This window comes from Scyliorhinus canicula, chromosome 8, assembly GCF_902713615.1.
Source record: "Scyliorhinus canicula chromosome 8, sScyCan1.1, whole genome shotgun sequence".
NCBI classification, from domain to species: Eukaryota; Metazoa; Chordata; class Chondrichthyes; order Carcharhiniformes; family Scyliorhinidae; genus Scyliorhinus; species Scyliorhinus canicula.
Window position 1 is genome coordinate 46,030,772 of NC_052153.1, and position 19,520 is coordinate 46,050,291.

The following is a 19,520-nucleotide window of genomic DNA, read 5'->3' on the forward strand; positions in this document are numbered from 1 at the left end:
AGTGGGGTGGCATGAGACCTCGTCTGAGGAGGAGGAGGAGGAGACTGACAAGGAGAGACTGGAGGACAACCCGTGGAGTAACCAGAGGATGGAGGACAGGCTGTGGCAAGGGCCTGACATGCCAGGAGGACCAGGGAGGTCCTCATCCTCTCCAGATTCTCCTAGGATGAAGCTGTGTCTGTCAGCTCAACAACCTCCATCATATTTCCACTCACTTCCCCCCCAATCCGCCCCACTTCCTCCACATTTCCACCCCCCCTTCCACCCCTTATCCCCCAATTTATGCCCAATCCCCTCCATTTCCAAACCCCTCCAGCACCCACTTCCCCTCATTTCCAAACCCATGTCCCCCCCGACTTCCCACCCCACTCCCACTCCCCACCAGCCCCCAATCCACCCCCCCACCAAGTTTAATCCCCCTCCTATTCTTATCTCCTCCCCCATCACACCACCACCCTGTTTCCCCCTCCCAGAGTCTGGATAACATCACCCCAGGGTAATGGGCCTGTGTTGGCACTGTCAGCGGGGTCACTATACAAGGCAGGAGAGTGATGACCACTCACTGTGAGGAAAGCTCTGGTTCTCCTCAGTTTCTGATAAATTCTGACGCCTGTGTTTCAGCTGACAGCGCGCTCACACCCATCCTCTGAGTGGAGTTTGCATCGGGGGCTTTTGATCTCAGACCACTGTGCCCGGGGCAGACAGGGGATGGGGGGAGCGGAGGGCAACAGTGGGTGGGGGTGCAGGCAGGCCCGCTGTGAAGATTAACATGACAGAGGCTTCACATGTTTCAGGTGTGAAATGGTTCAATGGTGAACATTTTACTGTGACAGATTTCCATTCCCCCTAGCTACAGATAGTGAGCTCACCAGTGCCCACTCTGCTCCACACTCTTCTTGACCTTCCGTGGAATTGTGCTACGTCGAGGTGTCCCCCCCAGATAAACATCAGAGGTGGAGGCAGCTTGCTGCTTTCCGCGCCCTGTGGCCTTTGATGCCCTTGGCGGACGACCTCAAGGGCCTGGGGCCAGAGTGTCCTGGCCGACATAACGGTATCACAAGCATCGCCAGACAACCATGTTTTGCCCACTGTCCTTGAAATGCGTTGGGGTCAGGAGGGGGAATCAGAAGAACTGGAGACCAGTATAGTCTCCTTGGTGGCAAGCCCCGGGTTGGCCTCCAGCACTTCCTCCTCCCTGAGGGTGCTTGTGGGGCCTTTGGGGAACCCATGGGAAGGATGGGCAGCTGGAGTGAGCTCCAGAAGCCTCTGAATCATAGTCCTGGAGGCTTCCCATTGTTTGCATCATGGTGCAGACCCATTCAGCATTGGTTCTCAGTGACTGAGCCACATTCTGGAGTGCCTCGGAAATGTCCACCTGTGTCTGGGACACGTCCCTCACCGACTGGGACATGCCGTTGAGGCCTTCAGCCTTGATCGTCACAGACTGAGCCATTCCTTGGACTCGAGCACTTAAGGCGCTGACGTCGCACTCCAGGTTTTCCACTGCAATTGTCACCTTAGTGGGTGTTGGGCTCGGTGCCATGCATTGCCGGCACCATCTCATGCGCCTAAAACCTTTGGGACTCCTCCAATTGTCCTTGCAGTCACTGGGATGTCGTTGACACCCCCTCCTGAATGTCATGGGCAGAATTCTCTGGTAATGGGGCCATGTCCCCACGCCCGCGGGAAAATGGGCGCAAATCACTCTGGACTTTTTTCTTGAAGTCCAGAGTGCACTCCGGGTGGAACCATGAGTGAACCACGCCGGCGGGATCTCAGCCAGTTGTCGGCGAAGAATCACCGCGGGGGCCTCTTTCAAGGGCTGGACTGGCCATTGGCGGCGATTCTCCGGTCCACGGAGAATCGCAGGAAGGTGTCGGATCTGATCGTGGGTCTGACGCCCCATTCTCCGCCCCCACGCCGAGTGCGATTTCAACGCGGAGGTTCGGAGAATCCCGCCCCATGGCTCTGGCCTGTTATCTGCGTCAGCTCAGGGAGAACCTTGCCCAGAGGGTGGACATCTGGCTGGGGGCACAGCTGTGCCCTGGGTCCAGCAGACCTCCGACAGCTGACTCCCTTCGATTTTTCTGCCTCCAGCTGATGTGAATCAGAAGCTGTGTGGTGCTCACCAGATAGTGCCCCAGAAGCCTGTCCACTGATGTCGTCCAATGCGGTGTGTGGCTCTGTGCTAATGCGGGTGATAGCTGTGACCCATTGCCAGTGTTCTCCTCAGAGCTCCCTTCCAAGGTGTTTATTGGGTGGCTGAAGGTGGTACAACTCCGGATGGGCTGGCTTTATCAGATGGAGATCCTGCAAGAAAATGAACATGTGGTCAGTGAAATAGAAAGATTAATTTTGTGAGACATCAACAACTCACTTGAGACAGGTGATCTCGGTGAAGGGGCAGTGGATCTTCACCTCTCTGGTGCAGGCTGACCTTGTTGTCGGTCACTGCTCTCTCCATGGGCAAGTCCGTGATCTCCAGGGCCTGTTCAACAGAGGGGGTGAGGACTCGGATCTCTGGGACTCCTCCCCCATGTTCGTCCTTTCCCTCTAATTATGGACTATCTTCTCCTGCGGCGACAAGGAGAGGACATTGTGAGCCACAGGCTTGATGGGTCAGGGGTTTATAGCAGGTGGCCTGTATGGGGCGCTGCACCTAGACATGAATGGGGTTATGCTGGTAGGTGCCAGGGAATTCTGAGGGAATTCGGAGGGAATTCTGAGGAACAAACTTATCGATCGGATGTGGTGAGGGTGCGAGGTGTCAGCCAGTCGATTGGTGGGGAGTGCGGGGAGGCCGAGTTTGGGAATTTAAGGGGTGGCAGGTGAAATCAATGCCAGGAGAGAGGTGGCAACTTACCCTTGCAGCTGACTGGAGGTGCTTTGTCTTCTCCTGACATTGGACGGTGGTCCTCCTGGTCATGCTGCCTGCACCCACTGCAGCTGTCACTGCCTCCCAGGTGACATTGCTGACTTTGCTGCTGGTTCTCCGACCCCCTGGGGGAAACAGAGTGCCCTGCCTCTCATCGACAACATCGAGACGCCTGGTCAGGTCAACATTGCCAAGTGAATCATTTTTGACACTAAGTGCTGTTGAATTCAAGCATTGCGGCCACCAAGAAACACTCCACCAAATGCGCCAAAAGCGGACTTTAATCTTTGTCCGCTGAATCGCACCTGTAGTCATTTTTGGAGTCAAATGCCCCCTCTGTATTGTTTGTGTTTCAAATACCAGCCACAAATGTCCTCAGAGCTGTTTCTGTTCCATCATAGCTGTCATTCTTGGCTCACTGTTGCTTCTGAGTTCTAATTGACGAGGAAGATATTGTAGTTCAGGAGGAGTACTGTGAAATATTGGACGTGACAATAATAGTGAGCGACGAAATGGTCAGGTTTTTAGCATCCATTAAAGTGAATAAATCACTGGCCCATGATGAAACATAGCCCAGCCTGTTTAGAAAAGCAAGGGAAGGAATAGAGGAGGTGATCACCCAAATGTGCTGCTCCTCTTTGGCCATAGCCTGGATACGAGAGGACTGTTCACATTGTGCTGCTGTTTAAAAAGTGAGAAAGGGATAGCCTGAAGTTGGTGGGAACAAAATTATTCGGAAAAATTCTTATGGGTAATATTTAACATCATTTAGGCAGGCACAAATCAATCAGGATCAGCCAGTATGGATTTCTAAAGAGAAGGTTGTGTCTAACGTGATTGCATTCTTTTGAGGAGGTAAGAAGGAGGGTTGATGAGGACAGCGTATCTGATGGCATCCAAATGGATTTTAACTTGACTTTTGACAAAGCACCACATGGTAGACTGGTTGGAAAATTAAACGTTCGTGGAAGCCAAGGGAAAGTGCAAGTTTGATTCAAAATTGTCTTAGTGGCAGGAGGCAAAGGGTTATGGTCTTCACTTGTTTTTACGGCTTGAAGCTCTTTCCGGTGGGGTTCTGCAGGGTTCATGACTGGGTTCTTGCTGTTCTTGTATCAATGATTTTGATGTAAATGTAGGTGACATGATTAAAAAGTTTGCAAATGGTATAACAATTAGTTGCGTTGATAGCGAGGGAAAAAAGCTGTAAACTGTAGGAGGATGTCAATGGACTGTTTAGGTAGGCAGCAAAGTGGCAAATGAAATTCAACATGGAGAAGTGTGAGATAAGACATTTGGGAATGGCAAACAACTCAAGGGCATACAGTATAAATGGTAAGAGAGAAGTGGTGAGGATCAGATCCACAGATCCCTGAAGGGAGCAGAATTTATAGAGAAGGTGGTCAAAACGCAATTGGTATACCTCCCTTTATTGACAGAAACATTGAGCAGGGAGGTTATGCTAGAACTGTATAGAACACTAGTTGGACTGCAACTAGAATACTGAACACAATTCTGGTCACTGCATTACAGGAAGGATGCAGTTGTACTAAAGAGGGTAGCACGATTTACAAGGATGTTGCACATCCTGTATGGGAATTGTGATTTTTTTTCATCACTTATCTCACATACAGTGGGTAGACATTCAGTGTCTTCTTCTGGTGGCTCAAATAAGCTTGATAGAATTTCATGGTCTTGTTCATGCATGGCGTTCGCTATGGATTGTTTGCTTGTTTCCATTTTTGAGTCTGTCACAGAGCTGTCTGTGGAGGCTTGCGTCGTCGCTCTCTTTGTGGAGGCTTGCGTCGCTCTCTTTGTGGAGTCTTTCGTCGCTCGCTCTGTGGAGTCCTTCATCGCTCTCTCTGTGGAGTCTGTCATCGCTCTCTCTGTGGAGTCGTGCAGTGTTCTCGCTATAGAGTCCACCTGTGCTCTCTCAACGGAGACATTCTGTGCGCTCTGTGTGGCGTCGTCTTCATCTTGGGTATTGCTGTCACCCAATGTATCGATGATCTGCCATGGCACCATGGTATTGGATTCATTCACCATGAGAAGAGTAGTGTTGAACTTTTGACCTTGTTGCTGATGCTGTGATCAGCATATCCAAATAACTCAGCCATGTCTGAGCAGTATTGTGTGTATTGTTTGATAGACAAATCATCCCTTTTTGTTTCAGAGTTGTTACCGTTGTCTTCATGTTCAATGAACAAATCATCTTCTTTGGTTTCGGATTTTTTATTGTGCTCTTCACTTTGGGTGGTGCAGACTGCTTGTTCCAGGGTGTTGTGAGAGTTATTTTCAACTGCTGGTGTAGTTCAGGCGTTGTTCTGTCTTTTGAGGTAAGAAAATTGGGTTTTACAGCTTTAAGTGTATTGTTTTCAATTTTCAGGCATTTCCATTTTAAGTGGGTATGGTCCGGGTCCTCTGACGTCATGACGCTCGTGGCGTCATGCGTATGAATCGATCTTCCTTTACTCTGTTTTTTTTTTACACTGCGCTTGTGCGGCATGCGCAGAACCATCTTCGAATAGTGCGATCTTTTCTTTGAACTGGGCATGCACGGCTTGCGCATGCGCAGAACGATCCGTGACCAAAACTTATTTTTCTAACTGTGCATGCGCAAAAGACAAAATGGTTGATTTTAACTGCATATGCACGGCTTCTGTTTCCTGCGCATGCGCAGACGCAGATTTTCGTCTTTTGTTCCCCGGAGACTATAAAATGTGCTCAGACGCCATTTTACATGGGCTTTCAGCGTTTATTCTTTGTAAAAAGTTCAAGTTTACTTTTTCCTTTCGATCTGGACTTTTCACTCGCGATTTCTAGACTGAACCCTTTCTATTCTGATAGTGATTGTTTGAGTTTTGCATCACTCAGTTCCTGTGCAGTTTGGTCTCTGAGCATACAGTCCTGTTCAAATTCCATACAGTGCTCTTCAAATTTTTTTAGTATTACTTCTAATTTGGGATTTTTCGTAATTTCAAGTATTTAAAGCAATTATATATTTCTCTAGCTTCATGTTCTGCGATGAGCAGTGCTATTTTCCTTTCTTCTGAGGCTGCTTCTAAATCATTAGCTATGATATATATATTGAACATTTGTTTAAATATTTTCCATTCGTTACTTAAATTACCGATTGTGTTCAGCTGAGGTGGGGTTCCAATAGATATCATCGAATTAGCAAAGTCTTCCCACGTCGAATGTCCGGTAGGAGTTTTCCTTGCCATTTTGGTCTTTCTGTGTCTGCAGCTTGTGTAATTTTCTAGTAAGTGCTCGGAAGACTCCTGGTACCATGTGTTGTTCTTTGTGTCTTAATAATGCTCATAGTCTTAAAGTTGAAGTAGATGCTTTATTGTGAGTTTGTTCTCTCTTCAGCGCTTAAACCATATTACATCTGTGCTGCCAGTCTGTGTCTTGCTCAGCAGCTCCCGTCCCTGTGAAGTGTGTCCTGACTTCCTGTTTGTCTGTTTTATACCTCCTGTGCTCCCTCTAGTGATTGTTCAGTTGTATTGCATCTCCATTGACCCCTTAATATACACAAATATACAGATCACCACAAGACTCACTATTGAAATGACTGCAACAGTGTGAACGCAGGACATTTGTTCACTATCAATCTGGGGCTGGTGCATTCAAGAGTAAGCAAGCTTTTAATGATGTGATAATTAGTAACAAACGATTTTTCTGGCTCTGAAACACTTATTTTCTCCTCAAAGGAAAATTACTGTGGGGAATTTTATAAACAATTGGGCAGCATGGTGGCGTAATGGTTAGCACTGCCACCTACGGCGCTGAGGACCCTGGTTCAATCCTGGCCCTGAGTCACTATCAGTGCGGAGTTTGCACATTCTCCACACGTCTGCGGGAGTTTTACCCCCACAACCCAAAGATGTGCAGGGTAAGTGGATTGGACACGCTAAATTGCCTCTTAATTGGAAAAAAAGAATTGGGTACTCTAAATTTTAAAAAAAGAATTAATTTTTATTCTTAGTTTTTCCTGTCTGTCTCTTTTATTCCATCTAAATTTCCCAGTCTTTGTTTTGCTTTCTGCACATCATTTAGATTTAACTTATATTTCCTGCTTTATATTCCCTGGTTCAGAATTTGCTGGGCTGAGAAACTTGTCTCAGGTGGTGACAGAAAAGTGCTATTGAACTGGCCTCCTGTTCTACACAGAGCCTGATATTCAGATCCACTCAAGTCAATGGAATTAAATAGCAGAATCCGCATGTGACAGGCAGCTGATTTATTATCATCCTTTTTACGCCGCTGCCCAAGATGACTTTCTGGGCCCGTGCATGTCTCAATGAGGATGGTTGATGAGCTTCACTTTTTTTCTTCTTTGCTCACATACACCACAGATCTCCTGTAGAGGGTGCTGCTCCGAAAGAGTCACAGGATTTGAGAAAGTCTTCACTGAAGCCACAAAAGACTCTGTGGGCAGCTGTCATTGAGGTGAACAACAAGCACCATTCCTTCGTCACTGACTGCAAAATCCATGCCATTGAAATTACAACATAGGAAATGCCACTTGGCACAACTATTCCTTGTCAGTGTTTATACTCCGAATAACCAATAGATCGAGTCTAATTTATTCTAGCTCACATCCCTTCAACCCCTTTTTCGTCATCGCCCCATCAAATTGAAACATATAGGGCGTGATTCTCCGTGGCCAATGCCGAAATCGGGAAAGGCAAATGGGCGGTGAATCGGTCGTGAAGCCAAAATCGTGGCAGGTGCCTCGACAGTGGCGTCAATGTGCCCTACTCAACCTGTACAGTAAACACCGCTGCACATCATTAGCGGGTGGAATTCCCGACGATGAGTGTCACTTGTGCTTTAAAAATTGTAAAACAGGCGCCGTGGCTGACGAGGGAGAGACAGGAGCTGGGACACACAGAGGCTACCGGTCCTGCCGCTGGCCCCGTGAAGCCAGGGGAGGGCAGCAGGAGATGACGGGGTTGACCAGCGGATGGGCTGTGGGGTTGGGGTGACCCCCCATGGGACCGCGTGTTCAGGCATGGACCGCCATTGCCGCAGCCTGCAAGGCAGCCATCTTGCTGAGCACCCTATTGACCGCACCTGGCCATTCAAAGTGACACCGGCTGTAAGGGTGCCCCCACCTCACCACCCCTGGCACCCCAGCTCTCCCCCCTGTTAGCAACCCCATTTCTACCCCAACCGGCATTCGGCTGCTGCCCACCAGTGGGGCAGCTCGTGACCCACTCAACGGCCACAGTAGCCCCTGCAGGATGATTCCAGACAGGTGCCGCGGAGTGTATGTACCGCTAACCACGGTACCCCTAGCAGGAGGGATGGGTGTCAGGGCCTGAAGCCTCCACAGTGCTGGGCACCGGCAGGGCTAGGGGTGCAGTGGGCAGAGAGCCAGGGGGAATGGGCGGGAGTGGGTGTAGGGAGGGGGGAGGGAGACAACCGGGGGCAGAAGCTGCAGTACAGACCAGGGCCACCTTGTAGCCCGGTGGACCTGGTTGGGCCCGGAGATATGCACCATGCTAACATGTCTGACTTTCACACGGTGCAGAAAATGGACTTTGGAATTCAACCAGGAATGGTGGCCTTCATTCTGGCTCCTGCAGCCCTGGGGGTTGAAATGAGGCTGTACGAGCTGGAGCTGCTTCAGGAGGATGCTGCAGCGGCGCAGCCTGCCCCAGAGGAACAGGAGGCAGATGGTTAAGATAGAAAGCCGGTCGACCAACAGGCCGACGAGAAGGAGGAGGTGCAAAAGAGGCGCCCTATGAGGCCTTGTGTGTACTGGCAATGCCTGGCATTCGAGGACTGCCGGACCGGGCATGCCGTCGAAGAATCAGGCTGAGCAGAGGGACAGTGAAACATAGCTGCCAGATTATGGCGCGCCTGGCACCGTGGGGGAAAGGGGGAGGTCACCCGCTGTGGCTGTCAAGGTGATGATGGTCACCCTGAACCTGTATGCTACAGGGTCCTCCCAGGTGTCGGGTGGGGACCTGTCTACAATAGAGCTCTGGGTAGAGGTGCAGCTGTGCCGTCATGGAGGCCCTATATGCCCTGTTGCCACAATGTATCAAATTCATTGTGGACCGAGGCTACTAGGATGTCTGGGCAGCGGTGTTCGTCATCATCGCCGAGATGCCCCATGTCCAGGGGGTGATTGATGGGATGCCTGTCACCCTACGAGGAGTGTCCATAACAGGCCGCTCTACACAAACCAAAAGGGATTACACTCAATGAATGTGCAGCTAGTGTGTGAACATGAGCTGTGTATCGTGCACATCTGTGAAGGATGCATGGGTGTGAATGATGTCTTCATCCTGCCACACTTGATGGTTCCTGACCTCTTCAAGGTGCACCCCCATGGCTGAGGAGTTGGCTCCTGGGTGACAGGAGTTAGCCACTGCGGTCATGGCTGATGATCCGTATCCGGAAACCACAGACCGACGTGGAAACTCGGTACAACGGTGCCCATGCCGTGACCAGGGGCACGATCGAGCGGTGCTTCGGTATCCTGAAGATGGAGTTCAGGCATCTGGACCACTCTGGAGGGGCCCTCCAGTGTAGCGCTAGGAGGTGGGTCTCCTGCATCGTGGTGGCCTGCTGCGTCTTCCACAACATCACGCAGCAGAGGAGCAACGTGCTGGAGGAGAGAGATAAACGCCAGTCCTCGTCCGACAAGGAGGATGCGGTAGAGGGCGAGGATGGGCAGGATATGGGGCCTGGGCAGGCAGAGGAGACCACACAATGTGTGCGGCAGGGGTGTCACGCACTGTACACTCTCATCACCTCCAGGTTCACCGACATGGAGGACTGACCAGCGGCATGGACATTCCATACCCATCCACCTCCGGCCGACCACCCCATACCATGAACACCCTCCCTGCACAACCCCCCCCCCCCCCCCCTCCCCCCCAACCTCCGTTCAACCCTCTCCATGATACCTGCCCGCTCACCACAAGGTGTGGGCCCTGGGTTGGCAGTAATAGCAGATCTGGCCCATAGGATGGAGGATGATGATAACCCGCTCTGGGATGAGCTCTGATTCTCCGCATCATTCAACAATGTTGGACTCCTGCCCACAGTTACATTTTCCTCCGTCCACCTGGGTGATCCCTGCATGTGAGCTGGCCATTCCATCTGGGTCTGTGCCACGTCGACCAGTGTCTGCACAATGCCACCAATGCCCTCAGCATGGCCCGCAGTGACAACACCACGCTCCGGCATGCCACTGCTATGTGCAGGTGGCCCTGGCACATAGCTGCCTGTGAGAGGGCAGCCCTCTTCTGGGCCTCATCCACCGCCCGCACAGTGTGTCCCAGGCCTTGGACATGTTGACCCATGGCCGAAACCTTCACGCCCGAGGGGCCCACCGCAAACACCACCCATGTGGTGTTGGCCTGGGTGGCATGCATGGTCGGCACCATCTCCTGCTCCTGCAGGCACTTGGACTCCTCCAACTGCACCTGCAGCCGCTGGATGGTTGCCGACACCCCCTCATGTAGTCCCTGGCTCTGCGACTGCATCTCCAGTATAGATTGGACCACCCTTTCCTGAAACCCGTCCGTAAGGCAGCTAGTCCCTGGGGTCGGGCTGCCCTCCGACAGTCCGCCTCCTCGGGGGTTGTTACCTCCACCTGCTGTACCGTGACTTGTGTGTAGTGTGCACCAGATAGTGCCCAGAAGCCTCTTCGCTTAATTGTCCAACCGAGGTGCATCTCTGGATGGTGGCGGGTGTTGGAGACAGCTGTGACGGAAAGTCGTCCATGGACTGGTGCTCCAGAGTGACTCTGGCTGCGGGTTGAAGGCTCCCGTCTGTGTCCGTGTCCTCCTCCTCCTCGCTGCTCGCCACCTGTGGTTGGGGTCAGATTTGGATTCTGGTTTATTTTCACGTGTACCGAGGTATCGTGAAAATTATTGTTCTGCGTACAGTCCAGACAGATTGTTCCATACTTGAAAGTCAGGGGATAGCATAAGAGCTCCCGTCATCACCAGGTGATCCTGCAAGACATGAGACAAGGCGCATGACTGTTACGCGGGTTGGCGTGGCAGGTGGGGTGGTAGGGGGTGGAGGGGGCAGTGCGAGGGGCTGTGGGGGTGGTGGGGGTGTTGGTGGTGGAGGGGGCAGTATGGGGATGGTTGAGGTGGAGGGGACAATATGGAGGTGGTGTCGGGGGAGGGTGACACATTTGCCATGGGGAACCGCAACTCAGTGGGGTCTCACTTGCTCGCCCGATGTCAACCTCAGCCTCGGCAACTGCTCACTCCCCAGGCTCGCCGATCAACTCCAGAACCGGCTGCTCTCCTGATGTTCAAGGCTGATAGAGTATTGATTCATTCATAATTGTATTCATATAGGTGCGAGCTGAATGCATGTAGCTAATGGGTAAAAATATTAAAAGTGTCTTGACTATGGGAACTCAGTCATTGTCACAAATAATGAATTAACCATTGTATTCCAGTGTATTTAGCACTGAAAATGTATTGTTCTCTGTCTAATCAACTAATCAATTGTTTAAAAAAATTTTTTTTTAGAGTACCCAATTCATTTTTTCCAATTAAGGGGTAATTTAGCGTGGCCAATCCACCTACCCTGCACATCTTTTGGGCTGTGGGGGCGAAACCCCCCATGCAAATACAGGGAGGATGTGCAAACTCCACACGGACAGTGACCCAGAGCCGGGATCGAACTGGGACATTGGCGCCGTGAGGCAGCAACACTAAACACTGTGCCACCGTGCTGCCCTAATTAATCAATTCTTAAGGTCTCTGCCAAGTTGTGGATCATGGCAAGTGTGGGAAAATATATGCAGTACCTTTCCTAAGTCTGTGCACGCAGACACTGCGGTAGTTTTAATAGGCACCAGTCAATCTTAAGTAATGTCCAATGTTTGATTAACAAATCATCTTCTAAGTAACAGACATTCATTTGAACAAACCAGGAGGACTCAGCTGAGAATTAGAGACCAATGAAAGTAAATGAGGGGTTAAACCAGAGATGAGGGTCTGGATTCTCCGATGCGGGATGTTCCGTTTTGCCGGCAGGCTGGGTATTTCCCGATGGCGTGGGGCTGCTCCACAATGGGAAACCCCCTTGAACAGCTGGCGTAGCGGAGCATCCCACCGGCAGGGTGAAACAGAAATGTGGTGGGGCGGAGAATCCAGCCCATGAACTCCCCTAAAAGTAGGACCTCGATTTGGGGTTGCGAAAAATTGGGATGATACTGGGCGGGAGTGTTCACAGTCGTAGCCAGGATAGAGGAGGAGGAGGTGGATCCGGACCCTTTGGTGGCGATATTTGGGGTCTCAGAGAGGCCGGAGCTCATGGAGAGGAGGATGGTCAATGCCTTGGCCTTCGCCTCTCTGATTGCAAGGCGGTGAATTTTGCTGGAGTGGCGGTTGGCATCGCCACCGGGGGTAGCGGCTTGGTTGGGTGACCTGTATGACTTCCTGCGATTAGAGAAGTTAAAGTATGAGTTAAGGGGCTCTTCAGGGGGCTTTGTGGAAATGTGGGGGATGTTTGTGACCGTGTTTGAAGGGCTGTTCATTGTGGCGAGGGGGGGCTGAAAAAGATAAAAAATCTGTACAGACTGTGTTGATTGTAGGGAAGCATGTTTCCCGAGTGTTTTGATACATGTTTGTAATTGATGTACCATCAATTGAACGCGAGACGAGTTGCTGGACAAAAGTATAGCTTTAATCAGGTAGATGTTAGCCCTGCGGCCGATTACAGCAAATGGACGAGCGCCGGGAGTACTGGGTATTTATACCCCGGGGCGGGGTTAACTCAGCCTCTCGACCAATCGGGGATCCGTCACATGACTGGTCTCAACCAACCGGTCGAGAGGCACATGACCGACCAGGGCCAATGGTAAGCCGGTGTTCTGCACCAATGGCAGGCAGCTATGCTAATCATACCACCACATTCACCCCTTGCGGAGAAAGAAGCCGGGGGGGGGGGGGCTGTTAACGAGAGCTGGGGGGGGGGGGGGGGGAGAACTGGTGGTATGAGTAGTAATGAGAGAAGGAAACAAAAAATGTATCATGGATGGGGGAGGGGTGGCCTGGGTGGGGTGCAGGGGGAAAAAGAACAGATGAAGGGGGGGAGGGCAGCACGCCGGGCGGGTGCCAGGTCCCGGAGGGAGACCGTGTCCTGCCGACCGTCGGGGTACTCCACGTATGTATACTGTGGGTTAGCGTGGAGTAACTGGACTTGTTCCACCAACGGGTCGGACTTGTGCACCCGCACATGCTTCCGGAGCAAGATGGGTCCGGGGCGGCCAACCACGTCGGGAGAGGGGATCCGACGACTTCCTGGGGAAAACAAGAAGGCGTTCATGAGGTGTCTGATTAGTTGCGGTACAGAGGAGTGAGCGGACAGAATGTAGGCATCGGGGATAACCTCTTGCCATCGGGAAATAGGGAGATCTCTGGACCGGAGAGCCAGTAGCATGGTCTTCCAGATGGTGCCATTCTCCCGCTCGACCTGTCCGTTACCCCGGGGGTTATAGCTGGTCGTCCTGCTAGAGGCAATGCCCCTGTTGAGCAGGAATTGACGCAGCTTGTCGCTCATAAAGGAGGACCCCCGATCGCTATGTATGTACGCGGGGTAGCCGAACAGGGAGAAGATGGAGAGGAGGGCCTTAATGATGGTCGATGTGGTCATGTCAGGGCAGGGAATGGCGAAGGGGAAGCGGGAGTATTCATCGATCACTGTCAGGAAGTAAATGTTGCGGTTGCTAGAGGGAAGGGGCCCCTTGAAGTCAATGCTGAGACGTCCGAAGGGGCGGGATGCCTTGATCAGATGCGTGCGCTCGGGGCGGTAGAAGTGCGGTTTGCACTCTGCGCAGATATGGCAGTCACGGGTTACTGTCCTGATTTCCTCGATGGAGAAGGGCAGGTTGCGGGTCTTTATAAAATGATAGAAACGGGTCACCCCTGGATGGCAGAGGTCCGCGTGGAGGGAGTGGAGGCGGTCTATCTGCGCGCTGGCGCAGGTACCGCGGGACAGGGCATCAGGAGGTTCATTGAGCGTCCCAGGACGATACAAGATATCGTAGTTGTACGTGGACAACTCGATCCGCCACTGCAAGATCTTCTCGTTCTTAATCTTGCCCCTCTGTGCATTATCGAACATGAAGGCCACTGACCGTTGGTCTGTGAGGAGGGTAAACTTCCTGCCGGCCAAATAGTGCCTCCAATATCGCACGGCTTCGACTATGGCCTGGGCTTCCTTTTCCACTGAGGCGTGGTGTAGTTCGGAAGCCTGGAGGGTTCTGGAGAAGAAGGCCACGGGTCTGCCCGCTTGGTTCAGGGTGGCCGCCAGAGCTACTTCTGATGCGTCGCTCTCGACCTGGAATGGGAGGGACTCGTCGATGGCGCGCATCGTGGCCTTTGTGATGTTCACTTTGATGCGGCTAAAGACCTGGCAGGCCTCTGTCGACGGCGGGAAGGTCGCGGTCTGAATGAGGGGACGGGCCTTGTCGGCGTAATTGGGAACCCATTGGGCGTAGTAAGCGAAGAAACCCAGGCAGCGTTTAAGGGATTTGAGGGTATTGGGGAGAGGGAGTTCCATCAGGGGGCGCATGCGTTCGGGGTCGGGGCCTATCACTCCGTTACGCACTACATAGCCGAGGATGGCTAGATGGTCAGTGCTAAACACGCACTTATCCTTAATTTAAGTTAGGTTAAGGAGTTTTGCGGTTTGGAGGAATTTTCGGAGGTTGGTGTCATGGTCCTGCTGGTCGTGGCCGCAGATGGTGACATTATCGAGATACGGGAAGGTAGCCCGTAATCCGTACTTGTCGACTATTCGGTCCATCTCCCGTTGGAAGACCGAGACCCCATTTGTGACACCGAATGGAACCCTGAGGAAGTGGTAGAGGCGCCCATCAGCCTCGAACGCGGTGTATTTGCAGTCACTCGCGCGGATGGGGAGCTGGTGATAAGCGGACTTGAGGTCCACCGTGGAGAAGACTTTGTATTTCACAATCTCATTTACCATGGCGGAAATACGGGGGAGAGGATACGCGTCTAGTTGCGTAAACCGGTTGATGGTCTGGCTGTAGTCATGACCATCCGGTTTTTCTCCCCAGTCCGGACCACCAGCACTTGGGCTCGTCAGGGACTGTTGCTGCCCCCGACACCCATTCCGTCAGCAACCTCTGGACCTCGGACCTGATGAAGGTCCGGTCCTGGGCGCTGTACCGTCTGCTCCGGGTCGCGACGGGTTTGCAATCGGGGGTGAGATTAGCAAACAAGGAGGGGGGGTCCACTTTGAGGGACGCGAGGCTGCAGACAGTGAGGGGGGTATAGGGCCGCCGAATTGGAAGGTCAAGCTCTGCAGGTTGCACTGGAAGTCCAGCCCTAGGAGTGCCGGTACGCAAAGGTCGGGGAGGATAAGCGTCTTACCGTGTCAAGGTGTACGAAGCTTTCCGTGCTCCCAGAGTCCAGCAGGCAGCCCATCTCATGCCCGTTGTGGTGGATTAGCGTCGTCGTCTTGGCGAGCGTGCGTGGACGTGACTGGTCAAGCTGAATGGCCGCGAGCCGTGGAGAAGATCCATCGTCGTAGTCGTCGTCGGCCGAGTAGGTGCTGGCAGGACCTTGTGTGCCAGTCCAGGATGGCGGCGCCCAGGATCCGCACGTGGAGTCGGGGCCCCAAGATGGCGGCGCCCAGGACCCGCACGTGGACTCGGGGCCTCAAGATGGCGGCGTCCAGGACCCGCACGTGGTGTCCAGGGTCCAAGATGGCGGCGCCCGCAGGACCCTCGTGGTTGCTGGGGGCGGGGTTAGCGGTGCCGGCGGGCCGATCGGAGCGGCTGAGAGCGGGGGCAGAGAGGCGCGCAGGCCGGGCACAGGGGCCCGGGGGGGGGGGGGGGGGAGAGATTGGCGCGGTGTGCTGGAACGGCCCGCAAGGGCCCGGAGGAGGAGATTCCCTGGCAGACCGATGAAAAATGGCCCTTCTTCCCGCATCTCTTACAGAGGGCGGAGCGGGCCGGGCAGCGTGGACGAGGTTGTTTGGCGAACCCACAGAAATAGCAGCGGGGCCCCGCGGACTTGTCGGGGCGTCCCGCGACGCAGGCCTGAGGGGGGTCGGGAGCGGCGGATGGCGGTGGGGAAGCGTGCCAGGAGACTCAGGGCGCTGCAGTGCGGCTGGGGACATAGGCGCAGGCGTTTAAGTCGGCGACCTCCAGGGAGGTGGAGAGAGTCCGTGCCTCAGTTAGGCTGAGGTCGTCTTTTTCCGGCATCCGCTGGCGGATAGCGGCGGACTGCATCCCAGCCCGTTAAGCATCTCTGATCAAAAGTTCCATGTGCTCAGTGGCTGAAACTTGGAGGCAGGTGCAATTCCTCCCCAGGACAGCGAGGGCCTGGTAAAAATCGTCTAAGGACTCACCGGGGAGCTGTTGTCTGGTAGCCAGCAGATGTCAGGCGAACACTCGATTTACCGGCTTAAGAAACTGTCCTTTCAGCTTATCCATGGCCACGTCGTAATCTTTTTCTTCCCCTATCATCGCGTAGGCCGCCATGCCCACGCTGGAATGGAGAATATGAAGCTTCTGTGCCATGGTGGGGGGGCTGCTTGCGGACGCCAGGTAGCCATCGAAACACGCCAGCCAATATTTGAAGATTTCCGATGCGTTCTGAGTTTGCGGGCTGATGCGGAGGCATTCGGGCTTGATCCGGAGCTCCATCTTCAAATTTCGAGCTGATTAAATTGATGTACCATCAATTGAACGCGAGACGAGTTGCTGGACAAAAGTATGGCTTTAATCAGCTAGATGTTAGCCCTGTGGTCGATTATAGTAAATGGACGAGCGCCGGGATTACTGGGTATTTATACCCCGCCCTGGAGGCGGGGTTAACTCAGCCTCTCGACCAATCGGGGATCCGTCACATGACTGGTCTCAACCAACCAGTCGAGAGGCACATGACCGACCAGGGCCAATGGTAAGCCAGTGTTATGCACCAATGGCAGGCAGCTATGCTAATCATACCACCACAGTAATAAAATACGTTTTTTTATAAAAGTAGGGCCATGTGATCGAGGTCATTGTTCCTGAATTCTTGAATCATCTATTTATTTGTTTGTGATTAAAGTGATTTCTGGTATTAACAATGCGGCCACCCAGAGAAAGTTGTTAGCTGAGCCAACATTGACTTTTCAACAGGCCATTCAGATAGTATTGTCCCGAGAGAGTGCAGAACAGGGAGTGCAGCAGCTACAGAGAATGGAAGTGCATGCCTTGGGGCGCAACCCCTTCTATCCAATAGTGTCTCCCCGCACCCCTGCGGTATCTAGGGCAGAGCGGCATCCGGATCGACGCTGGTGGCCGCCGGACGTTCCTCCCCGAAGAGAGCCTTATCGGAACCAATTAATGAGGAGCCATGTTGGTGTCAGACTTGTTGGCGCCGACCCTGTCACGGACGCCGGTCCTAGGGGCGCCAGAGGCATTGTAGGTCCGACAGAAACTGGGGCCGTAACTTCCATTTGGATGAACCTGTGGCGACTACTCCAGAGGTTGTGGAGACAGAGGACGACTGCCTGCAGCTGCATTGTGTGGCAGCTCCCCGTGTGGCCCCCATTAAGGTGACAGTACGGGTCAATGGTCACCCGCTTGAGATGGAGTTAGACCCTGGCGCAGCGGTTTCCGTGATCGCCCAGAGGACATTCGACCGTATCAAGTAGGGTATGCAGACCCTTACATTAACCAACTCACAGGCCAGGTTGGCCACCTACACGGGGGAACCATTGGTCATTGCAGGAACTACGATGACCCCTGTTGTTTATGGACGCCAGGAGGGGTGTTTCCCACTTATCGTGATGCACGACCATGGGCCCAGCCTATTGGGTCGGGACTGGTTGCACCATTTGCGGCTGCAGTGGCAGCACATCCTCCAAACAGGTTCTGGAGGGTTGACGGAGGTACTAGGATGGTACCCAGATATATTCCAGCCCGGTTTGGGGAAAATAAAAGGGGCCGTAGCCCCTATCGAAGTCGAACTAGGAGCCACGCCGCGCTATTTCCAGGCACGCCCGGTGCCTTACACCTTGCTCGAGAAGGTAGAAGGGAAGCTCACTCGTTTGGACTCCTTGGATATTATCAGGCCCGTCTGTTGCGCTGACTGGGCAACACTAATTATACCTGTGATGAAGCCAGATGCCACAGTTTGCTTGTGTGGCGACTATACACACAGTGAATACAGCTACCCGGCTCTACTGATATCAATGCCTCGCATAGAGGATCTCTACGCGAAGCTTGCAGGCGGACTCTCATTCACAAAATTAGATATGAGTCACGCCTACCTACAGTTGGAGCTGGACCCTGCCTCCCGGCCTTGTGTAACAATTGATACACACCGGGGCCTGTATGAATATACACGGTTGTCCTTTGGGGTATCCTCTGCCTGCGCTATTTTTCAACGCATCATGGAGGGCATCTTGAGAGGCTTACTGTCTACTTAGACGACGTTTTGATTACAGGGACGTCGGAGCAGGAATATTTGGAAAATTTGGAGGCTGTCCTTAGACACTTTTCAGAGGCTGGAGTTTGTTTACGTCATACAAAGTGTGTCTTTCAGGCGAAGGAAGTTGTCTACCTGGGTTATCGGGTGGACCGCGAAGGTTTGCACCCCATCGCAGAGAAGGTGCGCGCAATTCAACAGGCCCCCACCCCAACTGACATTTTGCATATTTTGTCGGCCTCGTAAACTATTACGGGAAGTTCCTCCCCAATCTGGCAACTACGCTGGCCCCGTTGCATTTCTGCAAAAGAAGAATCGCACCTACGTTTGGGGTCAACCGCAAGAAACCACTTTCCAATGGGTAAAACAACAATTGTCGTCGTCTGGGTTACTGACCCACTATGATCCCGGAAAGCCTTTGCTGATCACATGTGATGCATCCCCGTATGGTATTGGGGCTGTCCTGTCCCACAAGACGGAGAACTGAGCCGAGCGGCCGATAGCTTTCGCCTCCCACACATTGACTGCAGCAGAAAAGAAGTAGGCGCAGATCGAGAAGGAGGGCCTGGCAGTGGTCTTTGCGGTGAAACGTTTCCACCAGTACGTATATGGCCGCCACTTCACTATTGTGACTGATCATAAGCCTCTTCTCGGACTTTTCCGAGAGGATAAGCCAATACCGCCCATTGTTTCTGCACGGATCCAGCGCTGGGCTTTGTTGCTCGCTGCATACGAGTATTCTCTGGAGCACAAACCAGGAACCCAGAAAGCAAACGCTGACGCACTGAGCCGATTGCCTTTATCGACCGGCCCTATGTCGACCCCCACGACCGGTGAGGTGGTTGCAAACCTAAATTTCATGGACTCCTTGCCTGTCGCAGCATCGCAAATCCGTGAGTGGACCCACATGGAGCCAGTCCTGTCAAAGGTTCGGCACATAGTCCTGTGTGGTGGGCAGCATAGACAGCTCCCAGGTGAGTTGCGGCATTTTCTGCCAAGCTGTCAGAATTTAGCATGGAAGACGGTATCCTCTTATGGGGAATGCGTGTGATTGTCCCGGGAAAAAGGACAGGAGCTGATACTAAGAGACTTGCACAATGGGCATCCGGGCATGACCAAAATGAAAACGTTAGCCCGGAGTTATGTCTGGTGGCCAGGCCTCGACACTGACATTGAGAAGGTGGCCCAACTCTGCTCCATTTGCC